General features: G+C 45.9%; 1 pseudogene; it reads right to left on the reverse strand.

The window, feature by feature from the left end:
- Positions 1-3,390: 3,390 nt before the first annotated feature.
- LOC136637369 (5S ribosomal RNA) lies at positions 3,391-3,512 on the reverse strand (annotated as a pseudogene).
- Positions 3,513-10,267: the final 6,755 nt, after the last annotated feature.

Raw genomic sequence — 10,267 nt, forward strand, 5'->3', positions numbered from 1 at the left:
AAATGACTGTGGCTTAGATCAGCTAGTCACGGAGCCCACCAGAGGACAGGTGACTCTGGATTTAATTTTGTGCGGTACGCAGGACCTGGTTAGAGATGTAAACGTTACTGAGCCATTGGGGAACAGTGATCATGCTGCGATCCGTTTTGACCTGCACGCTGGGGGAAGAATACCAGGCAAATCTCTAACAAAAACCCTTGACTTCCGACGGGCAGACTTCCACGAAATGAGGAGGCTGGTTAGAAGGAGGTTGAAAGGGAGGGTAAAAAGAGTCCAATCTCTCCAGAGTGCATGGAGGCTGCTTAAAATAACAGTAATAGAGGCCCAGCAGAGGTGTATACCGCAAAGAAAGAAGGGTTCCACTAAATCCAGGAGGGTGCCCGCATGGCTAACCAGCCAAGTTAGAGAGGCTGTGAAGGGCAAGGAAGCTTCCTTCCGTAAATGGAAGTCTTGCCCTAATGAGGAGAATAAAAAGGAACATAAACTGTGGCAAAAGAAATGTAAGAAGGTGATACTGGAGGCCAAGCGAGACTATGAGGAACGCATGGCCGGCAACATTAAGGGGAATAATAAAAGCTTCTTCAAATATGTTAGAAGCAGGAAACCCGCCAGAGAAGCGGTTGGCCCTCTGGATGGTGAGGGAGGGAAAGGGGAGATAAAAGGAGACTTAAAGATGGCAGAGAAATTAAATGAGTTCTTTGCATCTGTCTTCACGGCAGAAGACCTCGGGCAGATACCGCTGCCCGAACGGCCCCTCCTAACCGAGGAGTTAAGTCAGATAGAGGTTAAAAGAGAAGATGTTTCAGACCTCATTGATAAATTAAAGATCAGTAAGTCACTGGGCCCTGATGGCATCCACCCAAGGGTTATTAAGGAATTGAAGAATGAAGTTGCAGATCTCTTGACTAAGGTATGCAACTTGTCCCTCAAAACGGCCACGGTGCCAGAAGATTGGAGGATAGCAAATGTCATGCCTATTTTTAAAAAGGGAAAGAGGGGGGACCCGGGAAACTATAGGCCGGTCAGCCTAACATCCATACCGGGTAAGATGGTGGAATGCCTCATCAAAGATAGGATCTCAAAACACATAGACGAACAGGCCTTGCTGAGGGAGAGTCAGCATGGCTTCTGTAAGGGTAAGTCTTGCCTCACGAACCTTATAGAATTCTTTGAAAAGGTCAACAGGCATGTGGATGCGGGAGAACCCGTGGACATTAGATATCTGGACTTTCAGAAGGTGTTTGACACGGTCCCTCACCAAAGGCTACTGAAAAAACTCCACAGTCAGGGAATTAGAGGACAGGTCCTCTCGTGGATTGAGAACTGGTTGGAGGCCAGGAAGCAGAGAGTGGGTGTCAATGGGCAATTTTCACAATGGAGAGAGGTGAAAAGTGGTGTGCCCCAAGGATCTGTCCTGGGACCGGTGCTTTTCAACCTCTTCATAAATGACCTGGAGACAGGGTTGAGCAGTGAAGTGGCTAAGTTTGCAGACGACACCAAACTTTTCCGAGTGGTAAAGACCAGAAGTGATTGTGAGGAGCTCCAGAAGGATCTCTCCAGACTGGCAGAATGGGCAGCAAAATGGCAGATGTGCTTCAATGTCAGTAAGTGTAAAGTCATGCACATTGGGGCAAAAAATCAAAACTTTAGATATAGGCTGATGGGTTCTGAGCTGTCTGTGACAGATCAGGAGAGAGATCTTGGGGTGGTGGTGGACAGGTCGATGAAAGTGTCGACCCAATGTGCGGCGGCAGTGAAGAAGGCCAATTCTATGCTTGGGATCATTAGGAAGGGTATTGAGAACAAAACGGCTAGTATTATAATGCCGTTGTACAAATCTATGGTAAGGCCACACCTGGAGTATTGTGTCCAGTTCTGGTCGCCGCATCTCAAAAAAGACATAGTGTTAATGGAAAAGGTGCAAAAGAGAGCGACTAAGATGATTACGGGGCTGGTGCACCTTCCTTATGAGGAAAGGCTACAGTGTTTGGGCCTCTTCAGCCTAGAGAGGAGACGCTTGAGGGGGGACATGATTGAGACATACAAAATTATGCAGGGGATGGACAGAGTGGATAGGGAGATGCTCTTTACACTCTCACATAATACCAGAACCAGGGGACATCCACTAAAATTGAGTGTTGGGAGAGCTAGGACAGACAAAAGAAAATATTTCTTTACTCAGCACGTGGTCGGTCTGTGGAACTCCTTGCCACAGGATGTGGTGCTGGCGTCTAGCCTAGACGCCTTTAAAAGGGGATTGGACGAGTTTCTGGAGGAAAAATCCATTATGGGGTACAAGCCATGATGTGTATGCGCAACCTCCTGATTTTAGGAATGGGTTATGTCAGAATGCCAGATGTAGGGGAGGGCACCAGGATGAGGTATCTTGTTATCTGGTGTGCTCCCTGGGGCATTTGGTGGGCCGCTGTGAGATACAGGAAGCTGGACTAGATGGGCCTATGGCCTGATCCAGTGGGGCTGTTCTTATGTTCTTATGTTCTTATGTCTGATAATCAACAGGGGTAAAACCAGCTGGAGAAGAACTTTCAGGCCATGGAAGCAGGAGAAGGGCTTTTCTTCTAGCCCCTCTCCAGTGCCCCACCTGCTGAAGTCTACTGTGCAAAGTGGAAAGAGCTTTCAGGCTTTGTTTCATGCCTCTTCAGTGTATCACGGCATGAAGCTTGTCCTTAAGTAACTTCATTCATTGTGAGTTTCATCACATCACTGAATGGAGTGTATTCTCTCCAGATGAAGAAGAAGAAGAATGTAACCAGACTCTGTGAGTGAGTAAATGTTTATTTCAGGTTTGTATTTCTCTGGGTCAAATGAGTCAGACAAGGAGGCTTGGTGGAGTGGATACTTAATTGAGACCCACAGGGTCAGCATCCTCTACCAAAGCCACAATTATTTTTTCCAGCATATTGTGCTGTGTTTTTCAGGTCCTTTTTGATGGCCGCATTGTTATCCTTCGAGTGTTTGACAGCAAAGATGAAAGTGTGGATGTCTATACAAAAAAAGGACAGTTGATCTGAGTAATCTCTTAATACTGCATGTAACAGAGAAAGAACGGAGCTATTTGTACTCCATGGTTGCCAGCCCTCCAGGATTGATGTGGAGTTTCTGAGAATCAGCATCTATCTCCAGGTGACTGCTGAAAGCAACCCTGGCGATTTTAACAGGGGCTTGAGGAATGTCCAATATTCCACCATGTTGAAAATTTTTTTAAAAAAAATCTTCAGAAATAGCTTCAATCAGGGTTGTTAACACTCTTGCATGCTGTGTAGGCACTCTGATACTGGAGGCTGCAAAATAGGATATCAAGTGTTCCTACAGGAACATAATTGGTATCACTATGGTTGGCAACCTTCAGTCTCGAAAGACTATGGTATAAGCCTACAGCACCCACTATTCCCAAGTGGTCTCCCATCCAAGTACTAACCAGGCCTGACCCTGCTTAGCTTCTGAGATCAGATGAGATCAGGCATGTCCAGGGTAACAGTTGCTATGTTGGTGGCAAGAACCACCATGGAGCACAGTCATGTGCTAGGCATAAGTGGCAGAGTTAGGGTGCAGATGAAGATCTGAACAACCCACCAATGCAGGATCATAACACTGCTTCTGTGAAGCTCACAAGCATGAAGGCAACAAACTCCCCTGTTCTTGGTCCCATGCATGTAGCAGAGGTAGTTTGCCTATCAATATGGAATTTCATTTAGCTGTAGTGGCTGGTAGGCTAACAGCCAATGGCAGACTCTATAAAGGTGTCTTAGAAAGGGAAGAGAAGGGGGGGTGTCCAGAGCGCCCAGCCAAATGCTTCTGAAACATCTCGATCAGAGCATGAAGGCAAGAGCCTTTTCTGATATGCAGTGGCATGCTTCCTCTGAATACAGATGTTCTTTGTAGCCAGCATGACCAATACTCATTGATAGACATAGTCTCAAAAAATGATGCTATAAAGTCATTTTTTTTCCTCAACAAAAAGCCTCAAGCTCCCCCTTAATAGGTGTGACATGTGGACACTCAAGGGAGGGGCTGGATGCTGTTAATATTTGAGAATTACATTCCAGTTTGTGAACTCTGTTTTGCTCTCCCCACTTCCCACAGACAAAGTAGGACTGAGGGTGGCTTCCTAGGGCCCCCAAAACGTTGGAGCTGATACTATACATAGGAAGAAAAGCAGATGCGTTGTCACCTTTTCCCTTTCACAGATCCCCCCCACCTATTTTTTTATTTTTCCTCTTCCTTCCATTTTTGACCTAAAAGCTAAAGTTTTCTTACAAAGCTTTGTACAAACAGAACTATATATTATCCAAAGCTTCTTATGTGCGAGAACATCTCTGCTGATGGCTAAGAAGGTCAAAGATGTCAATGCTTTCCCTGCTCATTCGAAATCTGAACTGCTGCAAGAAAGAGAAAACCACGGCCTTGATTCTTCATGTCTATAGGGACATAACTACGTTACAGTGGAGCTGCTGTCATTCGGTTGTTCTTTCTCCTGTCTCTTGCAATGCTGGGCATAACACAATGTGTGACATGACCAGCCCACACCTCCCAACAGCCAGTGATATATAAGGGTGTTGGGGCAACAGGGTGCAGTAGTGTCACACATGACATTGTTAGTTCTTTTGGAGCAGAGCTTTGCTTCACAATCTGTCACTTAGTGACATTCATTTTAACAAGGAAACAAATATCCTACAGGAGGAACTGCCTTATAGGGAGTCAGGCCAGGGAAGTCAGGCTTCATCCAGCCAATTACAGTCTACTCTGAATGACAATGGCTCTCCAGCACAGGTCTTTCCTATCCCCTACTGCCTGTTTCTTTAGATACTAGAGATTGACAGCCCAATCTTAACTAAGGGCTGCACTGCCAGAACAAAACAGCAAAGTACAACGTGCTGTCATGCATGGCTAGAAACAGTGGGTGGCAGCAGCCTTCAAGGATGCCCTGGCACTGGTAAGCTGACGCAGTGGGTGGGTGATGGGCAGGAAGGGGGAAATGGGAAAGTGAAGAGAAGGAATGGGAGTTGTCTGGGCAGGGAGGGGTTGGGTGGGTGGAAGGCGGAATGAGGGTAGGAGGGGTGGATATCAGTGGGAGAAGCATGTGAAGGTAACCTAACTCATTCTTTCTCTCTTACTCTCCTCGGACCTACACCAGAAAATGGCTGGGGCAGTTTCAAGGAGATCATTGGGACAGCGGAGTCTTGCCTCAGAATAAGAGAACAAATGTTTCATCAGCTTAAGGAGAACTTTGCAAGCCCCCCCCCCACTGGCCCACCGCAGGATGTAGCATGTGCTCTGTTGGTGTGGTTGCATCAGCTCGGGGTTTGGTTAGGATTGGGCTCTTAACCCGGTAGCTTCTACATGCAACACACATGCTGACCTTTGACCCCTTCTCAAATTAGATTATGCTGAGGAGCAACTATGCTCTCTCAGGAGTGGTACGCAAGGGAGCAGCCCCTCTTTGCTGGACATAACTAGGTTCTGACCCGGGTAAAATCAAACATGAGGAGCCCTAGAGCGGGTGGAAGTGCACTTCCTTTGTATGTGGGTTTAATCCCTGGCATCTCCAGAAGGAGTTGGGGAAAGAAGCCTGGAGAGCTCTTACAATGCGGGCATTGCTGGATGGATCCATGACCCAACTCCATAAAAGCCGGTTCCTGTGCTCTGAAATGGCTTCTGGTTTTAGCCTTGTACAACCCAGCTGGTTGTGCTGCTGCTCTTCTTGGTGGCGGTAGCCTCTAGTTAAAATACAGGGGGCCAAAGTCAAATAGTAGCTGGGGAAACAACCGCTCTGGTGTAAGCAGAAGCACAGCTGCCTTGGTTGTAGTTGATATGGATGAGGCAGCTGAACACCACCATTTATTCCACTCTGGTCTTTGTCAGGCAGATTCCTCACGCTGGCTGGTAGCACACTCAGCAAAAGACCATGAAAACGCAGGCCTTTAACTTGTGAACCGCATTTCAATGGAACCACCCCCAAGAAGGTTACCTACGCACCAGGAACCTCTCTGAGATTTGTTAATTTTAAGTTGAGGCACGTGTGCTCAGAAGATTGAAGGAAGGAGAGAGAAAAGGGCTGCCATTGAATGTGAACACATCAAAGCCTCTGAAAAAGGTCACCTTGCTTTAGACTGTGTTGTTCCTTCTTTCTCACTCCCCCACCCCCTCTAAAATTAGACACATCCATTTCAAAAGGAGCCATCTGGGCAATTCTGAAGAAAGTGAAAGATTAGACCTGATATTCCTGTGAATTCGGTCAATCTAAAAGAAGAAAAAAAATCATCTCTCTCACACACACCCCTCCCTATTTTTTTTTTTTTTTCATTTTCTGATCTGAGAAAGATAATAAAATAAAGTGGAGGGAATAAGAAACTAAAAGGAAAGATAAGTCCAGGCTCTTAACAGGTCCCCTCCATACTCCCCCCCACCTCAAGAATAGTTTCCACTGCAGTCAGGACATCTTACTACTAGATGAAGCATTCATAGGCATATGGGCATCATGAGGCAGACAACAGGATAGTCTGGGTTAGCCTGTGGTCATTGTGGTACGTGTCCAATCAGCAGGACTACATGTATTTTAAATACAGTAAGGGCCAAGGATGCAGAGGGCGTTAAATGTGCCATTATCTTGTAAGCCTCAAAGGATTCAGTGTGTTATGTTTGTTCCCAGTGAAAAGGACTCCTTACAATGACATCTTGGGGTTAAATAGCAGGGTCCACTGAGCCCTGGGAAATGAGAATTTTGGGGGGCCTTTTGAACATGCACATGTGCAATGACCCCTTGACTTACCCTGTCCTTTGCTCCTTGTCTCTGACCCAACCCCCTCCCCCCGCCCCACACACACACACACACTTACTGGGAACCAGGCAGGCGGGGAAGATGGAGTGACCTCCAGCATGCCGGCAAACCTGCAGACACCCACCAGAGCAGGCAAGCCCATGAAGGGGGTTGGAGGGAGGCAGGGAGGGGATTGAATGTGGCAGCGACAGCAGAAGAGGGGGTGGGTGTTACAGGGTGGTACTGGGGATGGGGAGGAGAGTAGATCAGGTCTGGGAGGGGGATGGGATCAGTGGCGACAGCACACACTGAATCCCAGGTTCCTTCTCAGACCTGATTTGCCTTCCTATGACAATACAGACTTGTGCCAGCTATAAAGTGTTAGCACACATCCGAGTTGACTCACAGCAGTTTCTGGGGCTTACCCCAGGGCAGGGAGACAAATGTCCCCTTATCCCAAGTTGATGTCCGGCAGTTGAAAATCCCCTGCAGAAAACATCCTTTTTAGATAGGAATGGGACGTCAGGGATCCCATAGGAATGGGATCCTTTTTAGATAGGAATGGGATGTCAGGGAATCAGGCATGCCTACAAGGCTTCCCTGATTCCCAGGAGAGCCAATGGAGAGGCAGGGCAACCAGGGTCCTACCGGAGTTGTGGGCCCCCAGCATGTGCCCAGGGAAGCCTGCTCTCTGAAGCTGGTCCTGTGAATAGGGTGTGATTTTTCAAAGACTTAAACATTCCTTTCTCCAAGTTGCTGTCCTGTTCTTGGTCACATCCTAACTAAACAATAATTCACGTCATGTTTACGTGTAATGCTTTGTACCAACATTGTTTGGTACAAAGATGGGATCAAGTGATCAAGACAAGTGGATCTGCCAAATGTTGAAAGACTCAAATCCTGACATTCCTTTTCAGGTCACAAGCTTTCCTGAGAAAGTTTTTAAATTCTGAGAGTCAGGGCAGCAGCAATGCACCAATTTGGGTTGGGAGGTGAGAGAGCATTTATAATTTATGTCTGAACAATTAAACTCACTTTTCAATCAAAGTTCTCAAGGTAGGGAGATGGCTGCGAGCGTCGGCAGAGCTCCTGTGTGACTTTTCACGCAAGTCATTATCTCTCAGCCAAACCTTCCGCCTTGTGGTGTTTGTGATGATGAAACGAGATGAAGATTTATTGCACCTTACGCCAAGCCTTTGTGATTCTGTAACAGAAACTGGGAATAAATAATGCTGATTAAGACAGCCTGAGCTATCTCTTAATATAACCCAGACATATGGAGAGAAATGTATAGCAAGAAATTTCCCAATTGAGGGACAGGAAGCTCCAGACATGATTAAAACCAGGGTGACAAGTACAGGAGATGAGCGACTAGTCTTTCTCATTATGTTTCTGGTGTAATGTTCAGTGCTGAGCTATACCTATGTCTGCAGCACACAGATCTCCCCATGAGACAAAAGGACATCCTCTCTCTTTAGATATTACTAGGGTGGAGCCAAAGTGGTTTGTTCAACATAATCACCTTCTTCAAAAGGTCTGAACTTGTGAGTGCTGTAGCAATGCAGTACTCTTGTACCTTTACCAGCAGGGGGTCATAGGGCAAGGTAGTTAGTGGTAGGGGGACAAGGTGTTCTCTTTGACTTTGTTCATTTTTTAGCTTCTACTGCTAGAAGTGCTGGTTGGCAACCTACAGTCTTGAAAGACTATGGTATAAGCCTACAGCACCCAGTATTCCCAAGCGGTCTCCCATCCAAGTACTAACCAGGCCTGACCCTGCTTAGCTTCCAAGATCAGACAAGATCGGGAGACAGTGTTCAGTATGAGAGCTGCTTTTTTTTTTTAGGGTTCCAGCACACTCGAGTTGCATTCTTTTCTTAGGTTCCAGTGTGCTAGCCACACTAGAATTTCTCCAAGCAAGCTCAGAGCTGGAAAAGATGGCCGTCACCATGCACATCTCCCTTCCGCCTATTTTCCTATCTTAAGAATGGAGGAACCTGTCCAAAACATGGCAGCCCCCATAGCATACAGAGTGTATGGAAACAATATGGTCACCTCCATACAATTGATTTCAAGGAGGAGCCTCTGTCTTTTCTATCCTCAAATAATGCTTGCTTGTTGTTTATGCAGAGTGCAATTCTCAGGCCTTGCTTGCTTGCTTCTCTCTCTCTCTCTTCTTCCCTGAAGAGAAAGTATGTAGCTACACCATCTAGCTAAAGGATCTGCATGCATCCTTTCCTACAAGGATGTATTTTCCTTAAATAAACTTTAACTTTTAAATACAAGCCTCCTGCAAAGATTCCTATTTGTACTTTTCTGTGTAATGCTCCTTTTTGTGCTTTATCTTTCCCATAATGGTGGGGGGATTTTGGTGATTTGGTGGAATGGAAATAGTGGTGAAGTGTTCAGCCCACTTATCAACAGTTGCATACATGCTCCCTACTGTTGCTCGCTAATATTTTCTTTGATAATTTCTACCCAGAAGATGAAGGAATTGAAGGCAGGAAGCACTGCTTTTTGCTTCTCTCTGATTTAACTTAATGTCATGATGTGTGGTGGTGTAAGGAAGCCAAATTGAAGTGAGCAATGCTTCCTTATTCCGGTATCTTCTGGGCAGGAAACACTGAAAAAAAAAAATGACATCCTACAGAAACATGGAGTGCAATCACTGACAGGACCATCATGGAATTAGCAGTAAAACACATGAAAGGGGACAGTTTCATGACAATAGATTTCCCCCACTCCACCTATTACAGAAAAAAAGACGTTCTGAGGCAACTATTCAGCTTGCCTCTAGGTATAGTACTTAACTGCACATTCAGAAAGAGAAATTGAGCTGCTGAGCTTTGCGTCTTACACATAGAATGCTGTCCAAAACTGCCCTTTGCATTCTGTCTATACTGAGAATATATGAAATACATATGAATACTAGATAAGATCTTTGGAAACCAATCCTATCCAACTTTCCAGCACCAATCCAGCTGCAATGCAACTCCAAGGTAAGGGTACAAATGTTGGCATGGCTGCATTGGTGCTGGAAAGTTGGGCTCTCACGGCCAAATCCTATCCAGTGCTGGTGCAGCCATGCCAATGGGGCATGCGCTGCATCCTGTGGTGGGGAGGCAGTGACAAGGCCTCCTCAAGATAAGGGAATATTTGTTTCTTTACCTTGGGACTGTATTGCGGCTGCACCAGTGCTGGAAAGTTGGGTAGGATTGGGCCTATGTTCTTATGTTCTTATGGGCCTCAGTCATCAGTTCACAGATCATATAGGTGCTCAAGTAACTACCCACTGAACTGGTGATATATGGCTGATACCCAAAGAAGGCCCATCTTTCTGTACAATGTTACTTTTCCTGGTCATACAACAACAACAACAACAACAACAACTACTACTACTACTACTACTACTACTACTACTACTACTAATAATAATAATAATAATAATAATAATATTTATATACCACTTTTCAATTCAAAAGTTCACAAAGC

This window comes from Tiliqua scincoides, chromosome 1 (assembly GCF_035046505.1).
Source record: "Tiliqua scincoides isolate rTilSci1 chromosome 1, rTilSci1.hap2, whole genome shotgun sequence".
In the NCBI taxonomy this organism is placed as follows: Eukaryota; Metazoa; Chordata; class Lepidosauria; order Squamata; family Scincidae; genus Tiliqua; species Tiliqua scincoides.